General features: G+C 37.4%; 1 long non-coding RNA gene across 1 annotated transcript in view; it reads right to left on the bottom strand.

Annotated features, from left to right (window-relative positions):
• Window positions 1-9,446: 9,446 nt before the first annotated feature.
• Window positions 9,447-27,518, bottom strand: part of LOC122139645 — a 50,882-nt gene continuing 32,810 nt past the window's right edge. The window contains exons 3-4 of the long non-coding RNA XR_006156455.1: window positions 9,818-9,884; window positions 9,447-9,740 (exon numbers count right to left, since the gene is read on the bottom strand). This is a non-coding gene — a long non-coding RNA (uncharacterized LOC122139645). The remainder of the gene's footprint in view (window positions 9,741-9,817; window positions 9,885-27,518) is intronic.

Here is a 27,518-nt window from a genome sequence, read left to right as displayed (position 1 = left end):
ATCATTGACTTTGGCTACATCACAAACATGCAATCATTTATACAGGCATTACATACATCTCAATGTCATATACTTAAAAAAAAAAAAAAAAACTATTTTTTATTGTGAGCTTTAATAGGCTGATTGTCCAAAAACATGAACACCCATTCATTCCTTAATGACAGTTGATAATGCATAATAATTAACTAATTGAGCTTTTAATTGTTTTTAATTATTTGAATTTAATTTCCATGATTTGCTACTTTATCATCAGTGGAAAATGGTATTAGGGCAATGGTTCACAGCCTATTTTACTCTCACAGTCTTCCATTATGAAATTTATTATTCAAAGAGCTTGTGATATTTCTTGATCTGAAATGATAAAAAAAAAAAGAAGAAGACGAATTTGCTTGTACAAACGTAAGAGAAAGTACTAATTTTCTGATGCTAGAAAGCATTTTACTGGACAGCGATCTGTGTAATACAGGTTGAGTCAATAATATCATTAATATCTTAATTTGTAAGTTGCTTTGAATAAAAGCATCTACTAAATTGATAAATGTAAATGTATTATTGTTTGCCTGATTTATGGAAGAGAAGGTTGTACATTTTAAATGAGTTAATTTGCTAAAAGTGATGTTTAGTTTAATTCAGTTACATATAGATGGACTTAAAGTTATCAAACATGTATATATACACTTTTTTTCAGTAAATTGTGAGTTTGCTGTTAATACTTTCTTTTATATATGACTGATGTGAGGTAAAAAAAAAATTACAATCAATTAAAAATATATAATATATAAACACTGCACCATTTACTATAAGCATGAAAGGTTTTTTTTGGTATCACTGAGATACTAGGCTTTACGGTTTTTATCTATTAATATTTTGAGTTTGTTTTTATTTTTAAATTTATAGTTTTCATTTTAATTTTACTTAAATGTTTCGCAATTTTGCTGTTTTGTCATTTTATTCGTTTTTTTATATGTCTACATATAGTTTTATTATTTTTATTTCAGATGTATGTATTTTTAGTAATTTTAGTTAAGTTAAAGTAAATGAGAATGAGATGTGACAAGCTGAAATAACATGTTCACGTTTTTATTATTATTATTTCAGTTAACCTTTATTTTAAGCAACGAAAATGTTTTATGGTTTAGATAACTATAATAAACCTGACATAAAAATATTTCAAGTTTCCCGGTTGACGTTTTATAAAAAGTAGCTCGTGCTTAGTAAATTAATCTGCAATATGTATTAAACCCACACGATGTCGCCCTAATGCAGTAAGTGTTGGCTCGGTTGCTTATACACGTTCTTTTGATTGTAGGTTAAAACTTTATACAGGCAACACTTTGCATCCTTAACACACTTACACTTGCTGGTGGAAAGCATAAATGTTCAGGACTACAGAATAATTCAGGAAATATGGTGAGCATTTTGCATATGAAATGTGTAATTGAAGCATTTTTTTTACTTAAAAACCTGTTTGTATTGTGATCGTAAATAGGCTAATTTTCTAAATACATTTACTTTATTCATACCTTAATGATATCTGAGAATAATTAATAATAAGTTACAAATTCAGTATAATTGTTTTTTAATGATTTTTATTTTCACTTCATTACAAGGATGGCTCACTTTTTTTGTGCTCTGTTTATTAATAGTAGCACTGATTAATTTAACTATATATATATATATATATATATATATATATATATATATATATATATATATATATATATTATATATTATATATATATATATATATATATATTTATTTATTTATTTTTTTTTTTTTTGTTTTGTTTTGTTTTTTTTGTTTTTTATTTTTTTTTTTTTTTTTTTGTTTTTTCCCATAGTGGCACTGAGCTCTAGTCACTCTAACAAGTTGTTATTCTCCATGGACAGGACTTCCTAAAAGTTGCATGACTTCCTCAGACATAAATTTTAGGGGAGCCCCCTCACTTTCACTCCCTGTACGCATCCCTCATTCCCACACTGGGTCTTTGTCAGCAGTTCCTGTCCCTGGGCGAGGCGTGGTGAGGCGTGGGTCTAGGGCAACCGTAGCTGCTTTCATAGACACCTGCAGATTGGACAAAGGGCCGAGGGTGCCAACACCGAAGACAGATTGATGCTTTGTGCACAGCAGAGGCAAGCGAGGGAGAGAGAGAGCACAACTTGCCCGCACACATGTGTGTGTGCACGTTGGTGGAAGGGGTGGGATTAGGGGGTTTATTGGGAAGAGCGAGGGTGGGAAGGAGGCCAGGGGGAGTTGCAGAGGTTGTCACTCCAGTCTGTGTGAGTCCGGGCTTTAGAGGCCTCGGAGAGACGGACAGCTTTTGTGGGTTGCGTCGGTGCACAATAGTGGCACTTTAATGGGCGGTGAAGCTGGAGCAGGCTTTGGCCCGGGATTGTGGGGAGCTCAGTGGCTAGAGGGGGAGATCTAGAGCCGGGGGGCAGGGGGCTGTTTTACTGCTTCTCTTAGAAGGGACTAATTCATGGGCATTGAGTCCGTCACTCGTTATTCATTGAATGCGGCCAGTGCAGGAATGTAGCGGCATCAATTAGAATGTGTTAGCAGATAGCAAGGCGAAGAAGAAAAAGCCTGCTCTCCCTTTTGCTCGCGGGACAACACAGGCCCACTATAGGAGATGTCAGAACCACAAAGCCTTTTTGTGATTCTCTCTCCATTACATTACCAGTGCAATATGTAAGGTGGGGATTCTTTTGATTCAAATTAAGTGGAAAAAACACTAAATCCTATTTTTATTCAGCAAGGATAATGGTGTTATACTCTATAAAGGTCTTTAACTACTTATCTGTGGCTTAAAATCTCCCTGGCTCCCTTTCTCTCGTTCGGTCTCTCGCTCTCTGCATTACATTTATTCAGTGGCAGTGGGTCAAAGACAGACTGTTAAACAGAGTTGCTTGTAGCATTAACTGCCGCATCACTCTTAATTGTATATCAGTGGGTCAACGGTTTGTTGTGCTGTCCCCCTTTTTTAAAAAGAGGGTATGAATTAAAACAGACTCTTGTAAGCCATTGTCAGTGGTGTGCTTGCACCGCCACTTCAAATACTTTGGGTCTTTTGAATGACGAGACCCTCTCTAACTTGCGGCATCCAAAACAAAGGAGCGGAAAGGCTAGAGTATACTTTGATGGTGGAATGTCTGGGTGATATAATTCCATTTCGTTTTACGACCCAAGGGGAAACGTCTGCGCTTGACCTAATTGGGACGCCACGTCATCCGTGATGGCAAAATACAATCGCTTTTGATTCACGTTTTAGGCGAAATCTAAATGAAACCAACTTGATGGATGGAAGCAGTTTTTACTTCTTTAATTGGCATTTAGGAACATACAGGGAAGTTTGGAGACGGCGGTTGCTGAATTAAAAGTGCTAGCAGGATGTTTAATGTTCAATGTGCTCAATTGCATCATCCATTTCCTCATCATTCCCCCAAACAGAATGATCCAGCTGGCACGTGTGCGCAAATGGATTTTGGGATTTTTTTTTCATTCTCCTCAGATTTAATATGAACTAACTAGGAAGAACCTCTCATAGCAAGGTGTTTGCTTGAATATGAGCAATTATGCTTCATTTGGAGCCAAATGAGGGGAATTTGCATCCACTGAAAGGAGCGCTAGTCTTAACTGTGCAGAAAGTGCAGTAAATTGGTGCAAACTGAGCAACATGCAGACATGCATCTTCAGTATAATTGTATAATTGTGGAATGACTTTAAATGCAGCCTTCCAATTAAACTTGCTTCTTCGGTGAGGCGAAAGGCAAAGGCACTGAGCCTTGATGGAAATCTGAGAATTGACACATTGTAAAAAATTGCTTCCTTCAAGGAGGATCATTTGCACCAAAATGGGAGATTTGGAATATGGACAGATGTCTTCACACATGCGGCGGAGTGAATTGGCAAAGCTGGCATTCGGTGAGAGGGAGGGAGAGAAATACGTCGAGAGAGAGAACTTCCTGCCTTTTCTGGCCCCGCAAAGACGCACGAATGACTTCCGACTGGAAAATGAGACGGATACTTGTGCCTGAGTGTAATCTGTCACATAAATGTAATCTAATTACTTTGGATGATTTTAGCTCACTTTAAGTTCACCTTTACATCGGTGCGAAAAAGAATACAGCTGTCATCGCCGGAAACTGAGAGCACTGTCGTCGATGACAAATCAGCAAATGAGAGTGTGAGGGAATGAGAATTTGTGCAGTGCCAGTGGATGGAAGTGTACAATGGTCTGACCGCTGCTGTCTGCAGGGATCCAAACAGCCAGGCCTCTGTCTGGATTAAACCCTGCTTCAAACAAAGGGGGGCTCAAGTAAACGGTTCATGAATGCTGATTAATTGATGCCATTTTTCTGCAGTGTGCCATGGAGATTTAGTTGGTGCCTCATCTGGGTGGTTGGGGGGTGGGGGGTTGTAAAGAAGTGGGTCAACTTCTAAAACGATAACCCATTTGCTGGTTCAGTCTGGCCATTTTTATCACCTGAAATTGTTTAGAACAAAAGTTTCAGTCTAACTTTTGTTTCACCAGAACACAGGATTAAAAATAATGTGTCTAAATTGGTCTCTGGTTTCAGCCCACAGCTGATTTAGGTAACAAGATTCACCACCGAGGGTTCCCACGCTGGCGGTAGGTGGGCACAGGTGTCCTGGAACAACGTGAGGGTGGCCCAGGGCCCGAGGGGTGAAGCACTGGCCCGTGGCCCACCTCAATGTGGGGCTCCCAGGGGCCGGCTCAATAGGCTGGGTTCCACTTGATGGCGAGAGAAAGGGCCGTTTCAGCCACTGCCCAGCAGGAAGGATCTGCTTGTGGAAGACCTCTTTCAGGAGCCTCTGTTTGTCTGAAGGCTGTCACAGCAGATGAGTACTCAGCAAACAGCGTGAACAAGGATTTGAACCAGAAAACCAACAGAGCCTTGACAATATTGTGATTGGGGCTTGTCTCCTTAGAGGGGGCTGAATGGCCAATCGAGAGTAGGAACAAGTGTGCATTCAGAACGGGACGTGGATTCCTCATAGCCGCTTTTCAGGACAGGGCGAGAAATCATGGCAGGAAACAGAGGACTGTGTGTGCTTAGGAGAGTCAAAATCCAACAACATGTCTAATCGACAAAGAATCAAGCTAAGCCTAGATGATCCTCTAGATGCTTCTGTGTGTCTGTGTGTGCGTGTGTGTCAAATCTACGGTTTAAACATATGGCCATAAATGAACAGAAAAGAGATGATTTTGCGGAACAGTAGGGCATCCGCTCACTTTAAAGACACTTACTGCTTAGATACTCTTTCACCTTCTGAATGAAAAAAATAAATAAAAACTTGTTGATAAAGGAATATTGCAGGTTCAATATAAGTTCAGTCAAAAGCACCAAAAACCTCATCATTAAAAAAAAGCCTAGAATTTAAAATACTGTAGGCATACTTATATTAATTATTCTGTTATGAGCTGTAAAAACACTAATTTTAGGGTTTATGGCATTGTATTATCATAAACCCTAAAGTTAGGTATAATTGTACACAGATAAGGTGTAAAAGTAAGCCTTTTTCCCCACTCTAAAATCATGGTAACACAAATAGGCCCATTTGTTTATCTTGTGGCTGTACTAATTGAAAAAGCGTTTCAGTGTTTACAAATTAGCCGCATCCACTTCCATTGTATGTGACTCACTATAGCTAACCCAGTAACACTACACATCCATAAAACCACAGTTTTTTAACGTTCTTTTGTGCGGTATCAATAATATCACTGACTGAACAAATTGAGACGCTCAATATGTCTCAATACATCACTCAATACGTCTTCCGTCACAGTTCTTAACTGACATCTTGATTTCTTTTTCACCTCACGCTAAACGTAAACTTTCTGTGACTTACAACGTGCATGAATATTTTAATTAATCAAGCGCTGTTCATGTTAATGATTGGCTGTTTGCTGCAAAACAACCGGTAGCTTTATTTTAACACCATCGTTTGTTGCTGTGCTAATACTGCTCTGAAGTGAGATTTAATAACCCTGCGTGATTTTAAAAGACGAAAAACAGGTTAGTCGCAATGTGACCAACTAATTAATTTAAGGGTTCATTGTTTGTAATGAGATCTTTTTTTCTGCATTAGAGAATATGATGCAAGTAAAACCAATAAAAGCTGAGTTTAAATATTGTGCTGTGCAAGTAGGCTATTGTTTATCTAGTTTGATGGAATGCTATTACTCTTCTTATTAACCAACTTAACCTAAACCGGATGCCACTGCGTTCAGGAGTTCACAGCTAACAGGTCGTGGGAAGCTTAGTTTCACTCTACAGCACTTCCCTAAACAAGCCCGAGCCCATAGCCATGACCTCTCTCCAGCCAGGTTAATTCTGATACCATAATCCCCTGTGAACAAGCCCAGCGCTGGTGTTCTGAATCCTCACACCTGTGTGCTGCTGTCACCTGGCTGCTGTACAGTGAGCACAGGAATTCCAGGGGCTTGGCCTCTTGTCATTACATGCAGCTTAACGGATGTTGTTTTGCACAAGTGTGATTGAGGGTTAGGGTTTCTCTTAATGAATCCAGGGTATTAGATTGTGAAAGGAATGATATCGTATTTCTTTAGAGGATGTATAATTTCTGTGTTTGGGAAATGCTGATTTGCAGTGGACTGAAAGGATTTGTTTAAACACGCAATTTGCCGTCTTAAAGAGTTAGTTCACCCTATAGTGCCATTTTGGAGAGTATCCACTAAACGCAATCAGCATATGCTGTTCTGTGTCAGCTGCACCATGCAGATACGTTTTCTACATTGTTTGTGCTTTGATTTGAACTAAAACAACGTATCCGTGTGGTGCGGCTGACACAGAACATCATATGCTGTTTGCATTCAGTGGATACTCTCCAAAATGGCGATATAGGGTGACGTGGAGGAGACGAATTGTTGAATAAACAATTTATTTTTTTTGCGCTAAAAGTATTCTCATAGCTTAATAAAATTATGGTTGAACCCCTGATGTCACATGGATTATTTTACCAGTCTCCTTGCTACGTTTCTGGACGTTGATCGTGTAAGGACCCTTGCTGTCAATGAGAGGGTCAGAGAGCTGTCAGATTCCATCAAAAATATCTTAATTTGTGTTCAGAAGATGAAAGGAGGTCTTACGGGTTTGGAACGACATTCCATTTTTTCATTTTTGGGTGAACTATCCCTTTAAAAAGCCAAATTTATATCCCGACAGAAACTCTCCTGAGAGATTTTCAAAGCATCATCAGCTGTTGCAGACAGGCCCGGAAAATCAGCTGATGATTGTCATCTATTTAGTTGTCCTTTTAAAAATTCATCATGCGCTTATTGACCAATTCATCCGCTTGATGGCTGGGCAGAGAGGTTGACAAGAGGAATGTTGTCTGCTGGAAGAGTTGTGCTAAGTTTGAGGGGTGCTGAAGAGAGATGGTTGTGATGGAATGGGCAGGGAAGGGCTGTGACTCCTCCATTGAGTGTGTAGGGGCACGCTGAATTGGGCTGATTTGCCTGTGAATGGAGCCTTTCCATTATTCTTGTTAGGGAGCTGTCACATCCAATAGAGAAAATGAAAACCTCCTTTTATCAACCTTTTCCAAGTGAAACAGAACAGGCAATCAATAACCAAATTCAAAACCGGGGGAAAGTCAAGCAGAATGATATGGGGATGTTAAAAAAGGGGGCATTTGTCAAATTGCTAATGAAGAAAAAAAGCTAATAAGTGATGTAATTTCGTCTCAAATAGGATGATTAGAATAACAGGGAAGTTATTCATATAAAATGTAAATGTAATATAAAACATTAAGCTAAAAACAAACTATACTATCTTTGAAACAAAATAATCATTTGAAAATAACTTGTGAGCATACGAAATACTAGAAATACAGATGTTTTTATTCTGTGCCTGCATTTTTATTTTGTATGGAGACATACAAAACAAATGTAAAGAATGAAGTAAATTATGTCAGCTTGTCCGATTCAACAAACTCATTTATTTGCATTTATAATTAAATTAAATTACCAAGTTGGTTACAAATTTTTTTTTACAATCATACACTCTGAATTGGTCTGTATAGAAAATAGAAGCATTTCCAATGTTTTCTTACAACAATTTGTTTTATTATCTAAATACCTTTGTACCCATTGTAACTAAACGATATGCAGTGGCACATAATTCGTTTTTTTGTAGCTAACCATTCCCTTTGAACTCATCCCTCTTTTTCATTTCAGAACTTCAAGCATATTGAGTTGGATTCTGAAGGTTTGTGTACGATTACATGAAAAAAAGAATAACTCAGAAATGATAGAATTCTGTTATTTCAAATGAATTATATATTTGTTTATATATTACTTGATATCATAATAACAGCACTATGAATAATCCAAATTTCAGTCTTAATATACAATAATTGAATTTTAAGATATAAAGCTATGCAAATAATTTCAATCACAATCGCAATATCCTAAAAACATATATTTAAAGCCATATAAATAAGTATAATTTGAAAAATTAGATTTAGTTTTTTTCTAAAAGTTAATGATATAACATATACATTTAAAATATGACCGGGAATATAATTTAAAATTTTAAATTATTTCAGCTTTTCACAGTGAAGTATAGGTATTTTATAGTATAATTTATTAATGCAGATAATTAAATAAAAAAAAAAACTGTATTTGCAAGTCTTATCGAGGCAAGATGGACTGAATATAACATTCATCAGCTCATTTTCACATACTGTGACTTCCAGTGTTTTTCCACTGGATGGAGAAAATGAATCGCATCATTTAGCCCCATCAATCAAACTGGTAATTGATGTCTTAATTGATGGCTGGGTTATACAGTTAATTGAGCACCTTCATTGTAGACTGTCATTGTTCACTCTTTTCAAACACACTGCCAAGCAAACGGGCACAGGATAGAGCAACTCAACAAAGAGACACTGAACCAATACATGTGTTGCTTATTTATTCCAGAGGAAGTAGACAAGATCTCATTTTGGGGTCTGAATAGAAGAGATAGATATCAGATGAATTTAATTATTTCCTTTCTGTGAAAAAAAAATGAATGTGACAAACTAGTATAAAATAGATTTTTTTTTTTTACAAATAGGGTACAAAAATAAGACCTGAAATGCAAAAAAAGTGTATTTTTTCCTTTCTTTTTGAAATGATGGTCAGTGAAAGGCATTTAACTTTGAGAATATGTTTTTGTCCACTTTATGAAGTAGATTTAACATGAGTTGTTTTATTTTATTTTTTTTAATTAATTTTAAATTAGATTTGAAATTTTGTAAAAGTTTAAAACCTGATTTTTATTTTCCAATAAACACAGTAAATCACAAACAACATAATTAAATATGGAATAAATGTTAAATTAAAAACAATATTTAATATAGAATGAATTTTTTATTATTAAAAGTAAATTTTAAAATTTGGAATGTTTAAATTATTTTACTTTTTTTTCACAGCAAAAAACATAAGATTTCTGTCTGTAATAATTAAAAAAAAAAACATTGTCCAATAGTCCCAAAATAATGGGTCTGCATTCATGGAAAGTACCAACTGCATTTATCAGTTTGTGATTTACATTTATAAAATTGAATCTGCTTTCTTTTCCATATAATTTTTTTCTCAGGTTGTGGCCTTCCAGCATTCCCGGTTTCACTGCTTGTCTCCGTGGTGACTGAGCGCTGAATCGCTGTGACCGATGGGACTGTCACCCATCCATCTTCACTGGCCTGGCTGCAGATTAAAGCAGAAGGATGCATAAATCAGAGCGCTAATGAATAGCTCTACTCAGCAGAGGATGAGAGGCTTACCTATTTTTCTCTGCCCACTCAGTGGCTCCCACTGATCTCTTCCAGCAATCCTTCCTCCTGAAACTCTCTAGCCAAAGCAGATTGGCTGTCAAACACTGTCTTTACTTGACAAGTTAGATGTTAAACAACCCCCTAACTAAACTAGTCTTTAAACACTGTGGGCGGCAGCAGGTATCAGTGGGAGAAAGGCTGGGTGAAGCACTGGCCTCTCTGAGTGTGTAATCCTGGCCCACTGATGGTGCTGGGGGGCAGTTTGCTTAATTGGGTTACAGAATACTTTAATTACTTCACTTTCCCACATTCTTGCTCTGCGCACAGACACAATGGTGGTGCGGTGAGAAACTGCAGCCCAGAGCCCTGGAGTGCAGCTGCAGGGTAATTATCATTACGAGCTCCATGCATCTGTATACAAACAAGCCCACAGCTGCTAACTCTCTGACACTGACGATACATGGCACATTGAATGGCACTGATGGCAATGTGCCTGCGTATTCATCTATACATGGTTAGTTTACATTAAATACTTATGGAAAGTTGGTGTTTTATGGATATGATCTCAGACTATTTCAAAGATTTTGCTAATTCTTTCATAATATTATTATAGTATGTATGTTGCTTCAACGAGCTCATTAAGAGTCAAAGACTACATGGAATATTTGTATTTTATTTGTCAGTGGTCACACTGCAGAAAATGAAACTAATAAGGGCCAAAATGTATGGAAGCCATTTCTGCTTCAGACTAAAAAAAAATAAAAAAAAGTTTACAATAAAAAATGCAATCACACTGTCAGAGATGAAAATCACAATTATAAACAATTATGAACTAGAAACTTGGAAACAGGTAAACAGCGTATAAGATGATTTTAAAAAAGTGTTGTTTTTTTTTAAATAAAATATTCTATAAAATAAAAAAGACAAAATATAATAAAATATATTTTCTTGTAAAAAAAGAAAATTTCGGCAAGGATGCATCGATGGTGACATTTATAACGTTACAAAATATTTATATTTCAAATAAATGCTGTTGTTTTGACCTTTCTATTTATAAAACAATTCTGCAAAAATGTATCTAATTTTTTTTACAAAAAAATATTATGCAGCACAACTGTTTTCATCATTGATGGTAATAATAAGAAATGTTTTTTTTTTTTTTTAAGCAGTGAATCAGCATATTAGAATGATTTCTGATTTCTAATGTGACACTGAAAATTAAAGTTTACATTACAGGAATAAATAACATTTTAAAATATATTCAAGAGAAAACAGTATTTTAAATTGTATTATAATATTAGAATAGTAGAATAACAATATTACAGTTTAAATTGAAAATATATATAAAATATATGAAAATATAGAACCTTTATGCATTACAGAAACACAAACACAACTAAATAAATTTGCAGTCCCTAATGGACAGCATGACTCTAGGGACACTGGGGTTTGAAGTAAACACTTTAAACAGCCCACAGGGAATTAGCTCATCTAAGGGTGAACTGTAAAGGGAGCATTTGTAGACTTTTTGCCCATAAATTAGCCCATAAAAGGTGGTGTGGGAAAGGGCAGGATGGCAGAGGAACAGGGTGTGTTTGTGTGTGTGTGTGTGTGTGTGTGTGTGTGTGTGTGTGTGTGTGTGTGTGTGTGTGTGTGTGTGTGTGTGTGTGTGTGTGTGTGTGTGTGTGTGTGTGTGTGTGTGTGTGTGTGCGTGTGCGTGGAGGAAGCAGGAGGTGTGAAGAATAGTGTGTGATCAGTAGTGTGGATGCAGTGTGGGAGAGGGGGCTGCCCTGGCTGTCAGAACTCAGGCCCACAGTGGCCCAGCGGGAGCCCTGGCTGTGCTCCCATGATGCCCTGTTGCCGTGGCTGAGCCCTGGAATGCAACAGCACACAATGGAAGAGCGGGCCTGAGAAGGCCCTCCATCCTGATAACCACATTAAAGGCCCACCAACATCTGTTGAGGCACAGGAGAAAGGCCCTATCTCTGGGCTTTAACCCCCAACAGCACTAATCATTAACCCCCAGCCCTGAGAAGGAGCCCAATAACAGCACCTTATTTGTCAGGCACCCTGCAGAGGGACCGAGGGGACTAACATTGTGCATCAAACAGCGTGAGAAGAGCTGGATGAGTACTCTTAGAGGTCTAAAGTGACGATACGTATGCACATCTTGAGGTTCTGAAGTATTACTGATCTCATGAGAAAACGTAACTATTTTATGAAATGTCGACTTGGTTCGAACTTGTGTGATGTTCCTTCAAAAACGTATGATTTTTAGAAAAAATAAACATTAAGGTCCACCCCTAAACATAACCAGTGGGGCATAAGCAGATCATACAAAAATTAACAAATGAGATTGTATGAATTCCTACAACTAAAGGTTCACACCAGTAATGATAACTATAATATAACTATATTAGATAACTATATTAGTTTCCACACCAAATGAGGATAACAAAACAAACAAACAAATCAGAGGATATGAATTCATATGAATAAAGGTCCGTTCCCACCAGTAACGACAGATATAAAGATAACTATAATGATAACTATATTAGCATCCACACCAACAGCCAATAACGAAAAATTTATAAATGAGATAAAAAGAATTCTCACAAATAAAGGTGCATTCACACCAATAATGATAACTATAAAGACAACTATAATGATAACTATATTAGTGTCCACACAAACAGATGATAACAAAGCGAACAAATGAATTAAATAACATGAATTCATACAAATAAAGGCCCATTCACACCAGTAACTATAAGTATAAAGATAACTATAACGATAACTATATTTGCATCCACACCAATGGCTGATAATGAAGATGAACGAATGAGATCTTATGAATTCGTACAGATAAAGGCCTGTTCCAGTAACAATAACTATAAAGACAACTATAGCAAAAACTATATTAGCGCCCATGCCATCAGATGCTAACAAAAATGAACTAATGAGATGAATGTATACAAATAAAGGCCTGTTCTTACCACTAACGATAGCTATAAAGATAACTCAATGCTATCTCACGACCAATTTTACGAGGTGGCTAATAAACCTCACTCATACGATTTTGTACGATTTGTCTACACCCCAGTGATGGGTAGGTTTAGGGGTGGGGTTAGGTGTAGGTCATTCTACAAATTCATACAAAATTATGCAACTTGTAAAATACGTACGATTTAGCACAGATCATATGAATTTTTACGAGTGAGGTCATACAAATTCATACGAATTAGCCACCTCGTAAAATATGTACGAATACGAGATCAGGCTGGATAACTATATTAGTGTAGTTTTGATATGATGTTTTTTAAACACTTATTATAAGAATGATTGTTGTTATGATGGTTGTTAAATTTGGTTTGATTCGATTTCTCAAAGTTTTAACGATTATTAAGACTTTAGTGTTATTGTTATCATTATATTTTTTATCCACCAATTTGTCAAAACTTAATACATTTACAATTTCGACTATTTTAAATCATTATAATACTGCAGGTTTTCAATGGCACGGGATATTTGATCTGGATGATTTTTGCAGTAAACAAGCACGTAATTGTCCGTGTGCAGGTGTTCTGCATCCTCAAGCACAGAAAGACAAGATATGAGCCAGAAACAGGTGTCCTGTCACAAGAAAACTTCTCACACTCCAGGATCCTCATCTGCCTTCAAGGGCCTTTAAGGCTGCCTCGCTTCCACAGGTTTCAAAGCCCTGCCAATTTCACCAGCATGAACCTGGAGACAAAGCAGAGGGCCTGGAGGTGGGGGCAAACGCAAACAAGAATGATGCAGAGAAGAGGTGAGTGTCTTTCTCTCTGGCGTTTCATACGCGGCGCTCTCTGTATATGGGCTCTGAGATTAGGAGCTGCAGGAGGTACCCCTAATGCACGGGCTCCTCAAGTACCTCCACACAAGTAAGCCCATTCAACAGTAGCTCATTACACGGGCAATTAAGTGTCGTGGGGGAAGGGGGAAGAGGGGCCGAAACGAGGGCCGCCAGACCTCGTGAGGAGCTCCATCCCCCCTCGCCCACTTCTCCTAGCGTCTTCACCTGGGCTGGCCAGAGGACACCTGCCTCTTCTAATGAAGATCCATGGCCTCATTTCCATTTCTGGAGTCGTATCAGAGACAGCGGCGCATGCACAAAACCATGCCTGTGTCCTCTGGGCCGGAGAGACAGATAGAATGACATGGCTAAGTGCACTTGCAGAGCCGGGGCAGCTGTGGGGCCTGAAAATGAGGTTTTGGGAGGTTTGAAGTGGGGTGCTGCGGTGCCTACGATGCTGTTCTCCTGCTTATTGGAGGGTGCTTCAGGTTCCGATCGGCTACAATGGCTGCTGTGCACTACCTTTGCTCTTCGCTTATAATGAGCAGATCTGCAGAAGGGAGGAAAGCCTGAGGAAGGGAAGTGCTCCCAAACAATTCTCACCTCTGTCCAATTCAGCTCGACTTATTCTTAACTTGTGCTCTTGTGATTGTTCTAAGTACTAGCGGAAAGCATCTGTAAATATGATGAAGCATTTTAACTACAGAGCTAATATATTCTCACTCCTGTACCGAGGGCAACTGTAAGTGTCATAAAAGTGAAATTATTTCATTCATAACACCTTGCCTTAATATATATGTCCATATATGATTGAAATGTCTGATAATAATGTAAGTCTAAAAGGATAATTCCTTTTGTATATTCTGATCATGGTAAATGCAGTACTGTGATGAATTACGGTAAATATTGTAGAACTCTCAATTATATTTTGTCATTAACGCATCAAACTGTTCTTAGTAACTTGTGGCATCCTTGTCTCCCCAGACTAATGCTCACAATAATGATATCAAGCCACATCCAAAACAATGTGTGAAAGCTAACAGCTACAATGCTGAGTTATGTAATGCTATTAAGATTAAAATGTGCATCATCTAAATAAATGTTGCATTGATCTAATGTAATAAATTAAAGAGAAACTCAAACTAAATCATTATTATGAGGCTTTTTAAATAATATAGTATACTCTGATTTAAATGTTTTTTCTTTAAAACTGAAAATAATGATGCAGCGGGAACTGTATATGCATTATGTTTAACACTTACAAAATAAATAAAATAAGTGTTAAATTACATATAGTTTTAATAAATAAAATGAATGGCTCAGATTTTTTTTTTTTTCAGTATAAGGACTGAATAACAGTTTTGTGGTTTCTTTAAAATATTTGTATTTTCAATTGTACGGTTTATATCTATTAAAATAAAAACTGAAATATATTGCCTCAAGGTCATTGGCGTTTCCATGGCTTATTGTCACTCTACTTTAGATAAAGACATTGAGTATTTATTCCAATATACATACATACATACATACAGTCATACATACATACACAAAAAACAGAAACCAAGCTAAACAATATCTAAAATGTGCAATATCTAGCACATGTTAGTTTTAAACACACAGTATAAAATGGGGACATTTCTGAAAAATGAAGGACGTCTGGTCACATACAAAATAATTGGTCTGCATAGAAAATTAGCATAAATATGTACTTTTACTCCAGACACAGGATATTGTAAATGGCTATTTAATTACATATATGTCCAGGTCTATTCAAATTATTCATTACCAATTAAAGAAATGGACCGTGACCAAATTAGGATGTACAGCAAACACATAAAAACCGCACTGACTAATCTTTTGTTGGTCATTAATGTCACTCTTTATTTCTATGGCAGTAAAAAGAGAGGATTGTCTTGCGGTCTGTTCCACACTCCTTGCTGAAAGCTCCATTCAGCGGTGCAGCCTGTCTCTCAATACAACTGTGGGATCCTCCCTTGTTAACATGTTCAGGCTCACCACCTCCTCTCAACACCTGAGGGCAAGTGGAGCACCCAGAGCTCAGGTAATGGAGGAAGAGGAAGGACAGAGTGAAAATAAACATGCAGAGTCTCCATCCATCCGTTGTGCCCCACCTGCTCTACTCCATTTCAAACTCTGACACGGGCGGGCAGCATTAGGGGTCTGTGGGTGGGATTGCCTATTGCAGAGTGCTGTGATCAGAGATATTGTCATATCAATGATTATACTAGTCAACCTGCATTTTTGTGTGGGTTTTATGACATGTTTAGTTGTAAAACCCTGGTGTGTACACTGCAAATGTACCGCACAATTCCAGCCCTCAAAGCATTATTTTTTTTACAACCAACTACAACCAAAAAGTAGCTAACTACATTGAAGTTGAGGGCAATATGTTTTTAAACATTAAAATAAGTAAGTAGCCTAAGTAAGCAAATAATTTGCACAAAAACAGAGTTCTGAATGAATAAATTATTTTAATTAGGGTGACAGAATCAAACTTGAACTGGGAAATTCATTTCAAATACAACAACAAAAAAAAAAAAAAAAACTTAATTTACATAACCTACCCAAAACGAGACTCGAATAGGTTGCTTTATAGTGAAATTTTTAATTTACATGAACTGTCCGAACGAACCGATTCACTATAATGAATCGGACGTTTCAATATTAAGAGAGAGAAAACAGATTAGGACGAATTCACTAAAATGAGTCAGACTTTCCAACAGGACAGTTTAGGATAGGCCTAAATCGGATTATCCAACGAAATAGAGAGTACTGTTTAGGATAAGCGAATAGGTCGTTTTATAGTGAAACTGTTTATTTACATGAACAAACCGATTCACTAGAATGAATCAGACTTTCTAACTGGAACGTTTAAGATTAACCGAATCACTAAAATCAATCAGACTATCCAAAGCTACAGTAGGCTACATAAGAACTCTTAGAGGACCGATGAATCACTAATGATTCGGACTTTACAATAAGAAATTGAGATATTTAAAATGGATCGGACTACCAACGCTACATCAGAAATCGCAGAGACCGTTTAGGATGAATCGAATCACTAGCATGAATCGGATTATCCAGCGCTACATAAAAGAGAAAGGACCGTTTAAGATGAATCTAGATCGATTCTCTAGAACGATTCGGACTAGGCCTACACAGCGCTACATAAGAAATAGAGTGAACCATTTAGAAATCGAATCACTAGCATGAATCGGATTATCCAGCGCTACATAAAAGAGAAAGGACCGTTTAAGATGAATCTAGATCGATTCTCTAGAATGATTCGGACTAGGTCTACACAGCGCTACATAAGAAATAGAGTGAACCGTTTAGAAACCGAATCACTAGAATGAATCGGAAAAATCCAACACTACATAATAAAAGAGAGGACCGTTTAGGATGACGCGAATATGCACCGTACTTCTACTCTTGAAAGAGAAAGGACTGTTGAGGTAAGCCTATGTTTGGTTGCGCTTAGTGGATACTAGCCTAACGTAGCTCGTTACAAGAACAGCTACACTATTATGAAAATAGCTGAAATTGTCACGCTATTAAAAATGTACGTTAGTTAAGGCAGTCGTGTCAGTTAGTTACTCCTTGTGTATGTAGGTGTGCTTTGTGCCCGAGGCATGGTTACACAACGAGTTTGTGTGTCAGCTTGCGCTTGTAGGCAGCAGATCTGGCTTACCCAGCTCTCTCTCCACTCACCTGTGACGGAGCACTTCCCCTGGTCGGCTCTTATCAGCCCATAGAGGAAATACCTGCCACAGGTAAACAGGACCTCGTGACCCCCAGGCTTTGCACTCATGCACAAGCAGACAAGATGTTGTTCTTTCTGCCCTGCCATGAGCATCCCTGCCCCCACCTGCCCAAACTATATCCCACCCCCTCTCAAATTTAATCTTATCTAAATATCAGCAGGTGTAAGCCAAGAGCCTGCTTATCATGATAGATTCAGTATGCACAACGTTGATCAACAGTGCCTCAGCACAAATGCATTTCTGACTGCCTGTAATGATGCTGGTAGCACTCTAAAATGACAAGTCCGCTTTTTCAGAGATTATATTGAGAAACCCGCATATCAGTACTTAAAAACGTGTTTACTTACATGGACCTATCTAGTTTTTCTGCTGTATTGAGGCTATGTAATCTTACATTTTAAAATATTGTTAGGTCTAAATGTGTAATTCTATTAACAAGAGAATTATATTTTATATTTTAAAATTTATTTATATAGACGCAGGGATGTGAACTGCTTAATAATCAAACAATATGTGTACTAAAATAATAAATCATGGAATTCCTACAGCATGCAACATGTTCTCTCTGCCTCTGGGACCATGTGTGAGGGTGGAAGTGTCCCTCCAGGACTAGTGACCCTACTGAGGGTGCACATTCTAACAGCTCCAGAAGCAATGCACCCCAAACACACAGAGAGAGAGAGAGAGAGAGAGGGAGAGTCTAAAAGCTCAGAGAGAGGGCAGACCTCCAGGACATTGCAGACCCACTCAGCCCTAAAGGCCTAAAAAAGGGACTAACGACTTTTGAGAGAAAAGGCAGCAGATGAGAAAGAAAATGGTCCTCAGGTTTGGTTTTTTAAAGGGTCACAGGGTTACAGATCTCTTTCGAGAGAGAGAGAGAGAGAGAGGGCAGACCTCCAGGACAGCAGCTCACCTAAATGAGGTGAATGCTATGGTTCATTTTTTTTGTTGGTTTCTGTTTCCCATGGCACTGACATTGATGGGTGGCGAGAGACCCTGCAACCCCTTCCTGCTAAAACACAGTATTTGTGGTTGGTGAGATGCTGTGTTTTATTTTAATAACGTCTAAAATTTTCATAAAACACAGTGATTGATAAGGGAAATCTGAGCCCCTGATTATGTTCAGAAATAATCTCAAATTTCAAACTTCTTCAATCCAAAAATATATACATTCTTAAAAAGTTATTTATTGGTATCTCTGGTTCCATCAATAACTTTTAACATTCATGGAACAACCTTTATTTTTTTTGTAATAATAAAATTTTAAAAAAGTACACATTTTTTTAATATTATAAAAAAAAAAAACCTTTTGTGCAATGGAAAGGTTCCATGGATGTTAAAGGTTCTTCATGGAATCATCAATAAAGAACTTTTATTTTTAACAGTGAACCTTTCCATTCCACAAAAGTTTATTTACAGTTCAATTCAATTCAAGTTTATTTGTATAGTGCTTTTCATGATACAAATTGTGTTTATACATTATATTTAGGAGTACAGTAAAAAAAATCATGCAGTTAATTTTTTTATTATAAGAAAAAAAAAAGATTCTTTTAAGAGCTGTTCACTGAAATGTACTTTAGAGAACCCTAAATAGTTTTTCTATGACATTGCTGCAAAAACTCCTTTATTTTTAAGAGTGTTCCTAACGAGGGTTTTCACACTGAAATAGAACCACTTTGGGTTCCTCAAAGAACTTTTCAGTGAACAGTATTTTAAAAAGAACCAAGTGTGAAGAACTTTTTTTTTTCAGAAACTTTTATATAATGAAAAGGTTCTTTATGGAACCATAAAAACTCCAATAAAGAATTTTTATTTTTATTATTTTTAAGAGTTTTAAAATTTTAATATTTTATTATGAGATGTTAAATGTTGAAATTTTTAAAATTTTCCAAGATGTATTTACCAGGCTTCTCCTTTCAAACAGAATATTAAAAGTCCAAAGATTACTCAATATCGAAATGCATTAGATAAATTAAATTAGTCCCCCCCAGTATCTTCCAACATCCCACATCCCAACCCAATCCAACCTGGACTTGGATAATTGAGCATCAACACCAATATGTTGATCTACTAATTAGGGGCAGTACTTCCCTGCAGATTCTGAATGAGGCAGGAGCACTTGTCTTTGTATTATTATCAGTGGTCATTCATCCCCCTGCCCACTCCTCAATAGCCCCTGGCCCAGCAGATAGGCCAGGACAGAGATAAGTAGAACAATGGGTCAGGCAGCAGACCAGGCCGACTGCAGTCTTCTATCTCTGACCCCATCTGACTGCCTGCCTGGGTGTCTGCACAGAGGATGTTGTTAAAGCAAGAGCAAACACTCAAACATCCTGTGCCAGCTCTATCACTTCCCCCTAATCTGCCTCTCTTTCCTTTGCAAGATGCTTGTGTGTATTCCTCACAGGGATTTTCACAAGCGAGTACTGTGGCCTTCACTGGGAATGGCAAAAGGGGGTTGATTTTAATGGACCAAAAAGTTTGATATAGAATCAGTTACTTATCGGATCACAGTTTGTAGGTGATTATGTAAGGCATAATGTATAGTCATCCAGTCATGCACAGAATATACATCCAATTTTTTTTACATCCGATATATCACAAAATAAACAAAAATATTTTTAGGGTGATACAGGACTCCTCTGCTTCATGTTTAGGCCGTAGCACAGTGTTGAGGTTTATTTTATGGCAATGTTGTGTCCATGGCAACCTGCACTCATTATCCTGCTTATTTTATGGCAAAATAAAATAAAACAATAAAAAATAAATACCACTGTAACACTGCAAGGATTAAAAGTTTATGAGCATTTGGCTAGTTTTACAAAAATGTTTATAATGTATATAATACAGTAAAAACTGTAATATTGTAAAACAATATGTGAAATAATATTTAAAATAACTGTCTCTTTCAGTATACTTTAAAATGTAATTTATTCCTGTGATGCCAAAGTTGAATTTTCTGCATCATTACCCCAGTCTTCAGTGTCACATTAACCCTTTAGAAACTATTCTAATATTCTGATTTCGAAGCAGAGGTGCTGCTTTATATTTTTGTGGAAATGTGGTGCTTTTTTGGGGGGATATAAGACAAATTTATGTTGATATCCTTTCATATATTACTATCTCAGCAATCCAAAGGTAAACCAAAAGTGATTTAACAAGTGTTCTACATGTCCTACAGCCCAGAAATTGAAAGTGGTGAAGAGAGAGTTATTGCCCTCTCTCTCTTTCACTCTCTGTTCTCTCTGGAGACTTGACAATATACACGCGCACTGTTTCAGGCCCGGGGAACCCTGGCAGAGGCAGGTTAATATCAGGAGCACTTGACAACAATGGAATGTTATAAAAAGTTGCTGCTGTAATAAGTTCTTTGTTGGGACCTTCCATTTCCACCACGTCATATCATTACTCATCCTGCTAACCAATTTACTGGTTGCCACGGCAACCACAGCGGGCCAAAGCCAAGAGGCAAGAGTGGAATCTCAATGGCTGTGAGGAAATAAAAAGTGGACAGACAGAAATGTACAAACTCTTTTGCATTATTTTGCATGAAAGTTACATTTGTTTGGATCGAATTCAGATTTAAACGGGAGTTTAAAAATAACCCATACTGTACTTTCTCCTGCCTCATACAACAATACAGAGGTAAATAATAAAGTTGTAGTGGAAAATAAATAAAGTACAGAATTCATTAGTAAATAATTAAATAGAGTAAACTGTAAGTGTTTAGTAAGTTATATATTATATGAATGTTAATGTAAAATGTATGTATATAGCACAGATTTATCCTTCTCTTTTAGTACCACTAATTAAGATTACACTGGTCTAACTCTATTTTTGTTGTTGTTGTTTTTAGGGCAGCAACACTTCCATGCATCTACGTGGCTACACCAGGCATGCTGGGATACACGTAGCCGTGTTCCGAATGTGGAGGTATGCGGGGCCGGGCCGGTGGGCGTGTGGTGAAATCCAGTTCGCCTAAGCGCACAGGTCAGCACTGTCCGGTCAGCAGCTGCTGCCTGGCCGCGGTCCCACGCTTCCCAGGCCGGGGGGAGGATTGACAGGTCAGTAATAAAATCAGGCGCCCTGGCTGAGCTCAGAGCTGCCCATTGTTCGAGGGCCAGGCCCGCTGCTGCTGTTTACTCTCTCCCATATGCATTATTCAACGGCCCAGGAGCTCCCAGAGAAAGGGGCCCCATTCAGGGAGCCTCTTGCCCATGTTTTGTTTTGCTAATTTTCAATTAAAATAAACCATGGCACTAAGGGGGGAGTAAGAGAGCGCAAGGGAGAGATAGTCCCAATACTATTTACCCTGTGACGTCTAAAGGGATTAGGCTGATCACATAAATGACAATAAAACACTACTTATTGAGTATTATGTCAGTGACATATCTGTTATTTTAAATCAGGGGTAGACTGTGGGACAATGAGGTGTGATGCTGTTTCAGTTTGGTCACATTCTGCAGGGGATGTCTGAATAACTTTTGCACACTAATAAACTTGAGAGTCCAAAGTCTGTATTATGTGCTGTCCTTTTATAATAATCAGAAGGAAATGGCATACAATGTGCTGCTTTGTTAAGTGATGGATTTTTAATCTTAATTAATATTATGCATGAGTTGAGATAATCTGAAATCAATATATATTCTAATTTAATATCAATAGAATCCAAAATCTACATATACGTTTTGTTTTTTAAAACCAGTTGCTACTGTTCAAAAGTTTGGGGCTCAATAAGGACTCATCAAAAGACATTTATAATGTTACAAAGGTTTTCTATTTCAAACAAATGCTGTTCTTTTGAACTTTCATTTTTATAAAAGAATCCTGAAAAAAATGTGTATCATAGTTTCCACAAAAATGTTAAGCAGCACAACTGTTTTCAACATTTATAATAATAATAAGAAATGTTTCTTGACTGCCAAATCAGCATATTAGAATCATTTCTGAGGGATCCTGTGACACTTAATACTGGAGTAATGTGCAGAAAAAAAAATTAAATATTTTAAAATAGAAAAATGTAAAATTGTAATAATATTTTTGATTGAATAAATGCAGCCTAATTTAAAACATTTGATTTAACAGATTATTCGACAATAATATCGATTTAAAGATTTGATAACAGATTGGGCTGATGCATATTGATTTTAGTTTGAACGTTCACTTAATGAACGTTTTAACCTGCAGAACGACGACATGACCTGCAGATCATTAAATATCAGCATCCCTGACACCATGGGCTAATCAATAAGTGCACTGATAGGTTTTTATTGTTGGGTTTTTTCACACAGGAGGGGGCTACACTAACCCAGAGAGGCTGTGGACAGATGCAGTGACAGTGGGGAGTGAGGAAAGTTAAAGATTCACCACACATCTGTTACTCTGCCACAGAGCGGACTCTCAGGCACCTACCCCCGCTGTCTGCCGGCTTGCCCGTCTGCCTGGGTATGTCTGTCTGTCTGTCTGTCTGTCTTCCTGCCTGCTCCCCTTAATATGTGACTGCATGCTGTCCACCTGTCTCTCTGAGTTTGATTGACTTGCTGTTAACCTGCATGTGTCTTCTCTGTGTGCTTACCACACTGTCAGCCTAACTGCCCAACTGCTTCCTGTTGCATACATGTGTCCTCGTCCCCCTTAATGAGCGAGCGCATCTTCAAACCGCACAGCGACTTCAATCACTCGCCTAACGAACCCTGCATTTTGGTAACCGTCTCCTGCCAACAGTCAGATGAGCATTTATATTATATTCAGTTTTAATTATAACTAAAAAGACCAATCTAATTTAATCAGGAGTGCAGTATAATAATTAACTCTGCCAGTTATTTAGAGTCTAACCTGCCTCTTATTTAGCAGGTTTTCACAATTGTTTGGTCCAATACCCAAATTCAATTCCATTTCACATCTTCAAACAGACTTGGAAGAGGTTTTCAAGTTTTTAAGCAAGTTTATTAAAACGTTTTTTATGTGATACATCAGGCTTTTATGGCTCTTAGTGGGGTACAGAATATATGATATGATACGTACGTGAAAAAGAAAAAAACCCCAAGAGGTGCCAAACTGGGCAAAAATTTGCAATTTGGTGCATTTGCTGAAATTAATCTGGCCAAAAATGAAGATGAAATTATTTTAGGTTGTAATGTAAATCAATGAGATCTTCATAACAGTATAACAGGCTACTTACATAAAATATGTACAGTATAAATTTAAATTGGTTATCATTCTATATCTCAATAATTTGTCTTATCATATTTAAATGCATAGTTTTATGATCAAAGTTCTGTCGTTTTTATTGTGGGGGCAAAAACATATACAGTAATGCAGTACAGTGCTGATTGAAAGTGTACAAATAAACGTTGCTCAAAGGCCTAATGTATTATTTCAAAGCAAAAAGATATTTAAACCATGTTCATACAACTATACTAAAAGGACTTTTAATTGCTAACAAAAGTATAAACTATCAGAAGGCATGTGGACGACTGTGTAAAACAGGTTTTCAGCAGTTTTGTTCATGTTTAAAATTTAAAAGCCTTCGAAACTTGTGTATCATATACATCTATGATGCAATATTTATAAGGTTAAATAGGATCTTTTTTGTACATATTTAGTACTCTACAGTACTAATATATACTGTTTAGGGGCAGATGAGGTACAAAGTTGTCCTTTTGAGGATAGTGCCCCAGTGACAAGCTATTGGAGCCCTACAATTGACAGCGTAGCATTCAACAGATATGTGAAATCTGCTCTTTGCAATAGCTTGTTTTTAGGAAATTATTTTGCTATTGTATTGACAGGATGACAGGAAATTATGACATCGAAAAACACCAATCTGAATCAAAACTGAATGAATGTCACTTATTTAAAGGGTCTGACAAATGCATGAAAAAATTAAAACAAAGAGGCTTGAGAGCATTTAGAGACGTTCCACCTGTCATCACTATATCACATGTCTATCCTTCTCTTCACACTGTAATCCTGAGCCCTCTCATCTCCTCAGGACCCTTTGTGTGGCAGCTGTTTCTTCGCAGATAAGATGTAGATAACAAAAAAAGTGAGGACCTTCAGAAGGGGAACGCAGAAGTTCAGGAGTGGAGAAGAACGCATGTCCTCTTGGGTGTGCTGAATGGGGTTCATCCCCCGCTGGGTGCAGGTGAGCACTCGAGGCAGGCTCGCACCTGCCCTCTTTGTTCCTGACTGATGGGTTTACAGCGTGAGGGATCTGTCTGCCTCGTAAAGCCAGTGGGCCGAGGGGCAGTAAAGTCTAACTGCTGTCAGAGCTTTGTGTGAGGGTGTGAAAGTGTGTGAGAGGCCCTGAGAGACGGGACACATCATCAGGGAGCATCTCACAATACAGACAGATTGACAAAAACAATTATGCTCCTGTAGAGGATTCCCAGACTAAACACAGTCATTAAAGCCAAGCAAATAAAAGCAACACTGAACCGCTATATATAAAGAGAGGTTTAACGTTTAGAGAATGGGGTCAGCTTTTTACTTAAGTTTACCTCTAGTCAAGAGATTAAAACGTGTAATGATTATGTCTAATTATATTTAACAATGTCTAAAATTAACAGAATTGCAAGGAAAGTGGCTAAAGACGCCAGTGGCACAATTTACCCCATATTAGGGTAATCTGTGTCATATCAAAGATAAAATATGGAACCATTTACATTTTAAATCAAAAGAATTTTAAAGACAAAAGATCTGTAAAAAAAAAAATAATAATAATACTAACGCACAATCCTTCTATTATATTTTTTAACAAATATTTTAAGACATTAAAGATATTATATAAAGTGAACCATTTTTTCAACATTTTGTAATAGTGTTAAAGTTTCTATTTTTCTTTTTGCATGGCAAGTATAATACTTTTAATGGCATATAGTGGTAAAAATAAACTTAATGGTAATAATAAACTTACTTGAAAAGTAAAACAAGTTTATTTTTCTTCCCACACTGGCAAATATTTTTCCTGGTAGTAAGCATAGTCATTTCATTTTGATATTTTTTTTTAGTAGTAAACAAGACTTTATATCCTGTTGTTTTGTTTTACTAAATACATCTTGATATTCAAATGTTTTTCTATTTGTACTGAAAAACAAAACAAAAATACTAAGCAAGAAAAACGTATTTTTTAAATATACAGAATTTTGTTTTTACTTAAAACTAATTGTACTTCCCATGTATAACATTTCTGACATACAAAAAAAAATAAAAATTTTCTCAATCCCAGGCAGCTATGTGACATAGTATTTCTATATGTATGGTCATGTGACAAAGACATACAGCTTGCTAGATTAAGGTAATGATGTATCTTTCCTATTGAAACATCTTACCCAACTCTCACCTACATTTTAAAAAACTGTGAAAGTTTGTTTTTTGAGGTCTTTTCGACCAACACCCAGCCCAGTGTTCAGTACACAGCACTCTTCCTGCTACTGTCAGTGTCTGATTTCACACCGCTAATGACTGCGCACTGTTTACTGTGCCTCCTTTATTCTTTGCAGGGTCACATTACTACTGCCTCAGAGAAAGCACACAGTACACACACCATGCCATAAACACACAAACAGACCACCAATATAATTTTTAATTTTTGCCAATATGCCAGGCCTCTTTAATTTCATTGACAGTGTTTTAAAATTAAAGGACATAAAGAATCGGATCTAACGCAAAAGGCCCTGACAGATATCACACCTCTGAGCACCTCTGGACATGAAAATGACAAATGTACAAAAATAAGCACCCACACTAATGTTTAATTTATACGATTCTCTCAGGATATCATATCTCACTGATAAGAACCAAATTACGTGACTGAAAGGAAGGCTAAGAGTAGCTTCACGATTCAAAATCTGTGCTTTTTTTTGGCAAGGGCATCTTAGAAACCAATTACCACACAAGAAATAGATCATTATTTCTTCTGAGCAGAGAGGCTTGGGGGGTGGGGGGCAAAGGTGGTTGCTAAAAGGATGGGTAGGGTTTTTTTAGATTGAGTGCAGCACAATAAAGACATAATCATCTCCCCCTCAACTTTTCCTATCCAACTTTCAGATTTTAATTTGCCGTCTGTGAAGTGGTACCTAATTTACTTTCGCCTCGTCCCTTCAATGCGCCATTGTTACGGCGGCAGAGACTCAGAGTTTCCTCTCTTAGCTCACCTCGGCGTGAAATTGGTTTAATGAAGCTGAAAGGTATGAAGCTCTCACAACACTGCGGATTCCAGCGACACTGCTTCATCACCCCCTCACGCCCCCCAAACTCACATTACGCCCACAAGTTATAAAGCAGCGCATAAAAGATCGCTATCTCTCACATTACATCAGTGGATATTGCTGTCCATTTCAGAGTGCCAGCGCTCAGGTGAACTGCCGAGGCCGTCAGTGTCAGGGACTTGCCCTGGGTGCTTCAGATCCATTTTCGCTCTGAATCAAATTCAAGAATCAAACACTCTGAGTTTGGTGGAGGAGGTATCAATCGGTGTGTTTGGCACCTCAGAGCGTCCCGTCATTTCCATGCATGCAGTGACCCTGTGAAACACGTTCTCACGTTACCGTTCTGACTGGGTGTTACTCTTGTGGGAATGCAACGGAAGTATTGGGAGATTATTTTGAACGTGTCTGTGTGTGTTTGTTTGTGTGTGTATGCTTGTGTGTGTGTGTTATACTAATATGATCTCCTCATGGCATATCATTTACAGCTTCTTGCCCTTCTTTTGGACAATCGCTTTAAAACGCATCTGTAACTGAATATTCAGGTCTGTTCTGGTTTCAGTCCTGTTTCAGGACCTGCAGGGATTTGGACATGAGAAAAAAGAAAAAAAAGATTAACAAATACCAGAGGACTCCATAAATTTGTGTGTGTGGATGTTTTGCTGTCCTTATGGTCACAAACCTTTTATAAAACAAAGGGATTAAACAATGCCTTCAATTGTAGAAATGGGTAAGATTATTGTGCAAAAAGTATAATTAACTTAGGATATGTGAATAGCAAGTATACGCATTCTAAAACATTGTGAGTCTGTGTTTAAAAAGAAGCCCTCTGGAATAAAGAGAATACCAAAGGGTTTTGCAAAAAGATTCTCTAAAAACAA

This window comes from Cyprinus carpio, chromosome B14, assembly GCF_018340385.1.
Source record: "Cyprinus carpio isolate SPL01 chromosome B14, ASM1834038v1, whole genome shotgun sequence".
NCBI lineage: Eukaryota > Metazoa > Chordata > Actinopteri > Cypriniformes > Cyprinidae > Cyprinus > Cyprinus carpio.
Note: the sequence above shows the minus strand (reverse complement) of the source record. Positions and strands in the feature narration are given on the sequence as shown.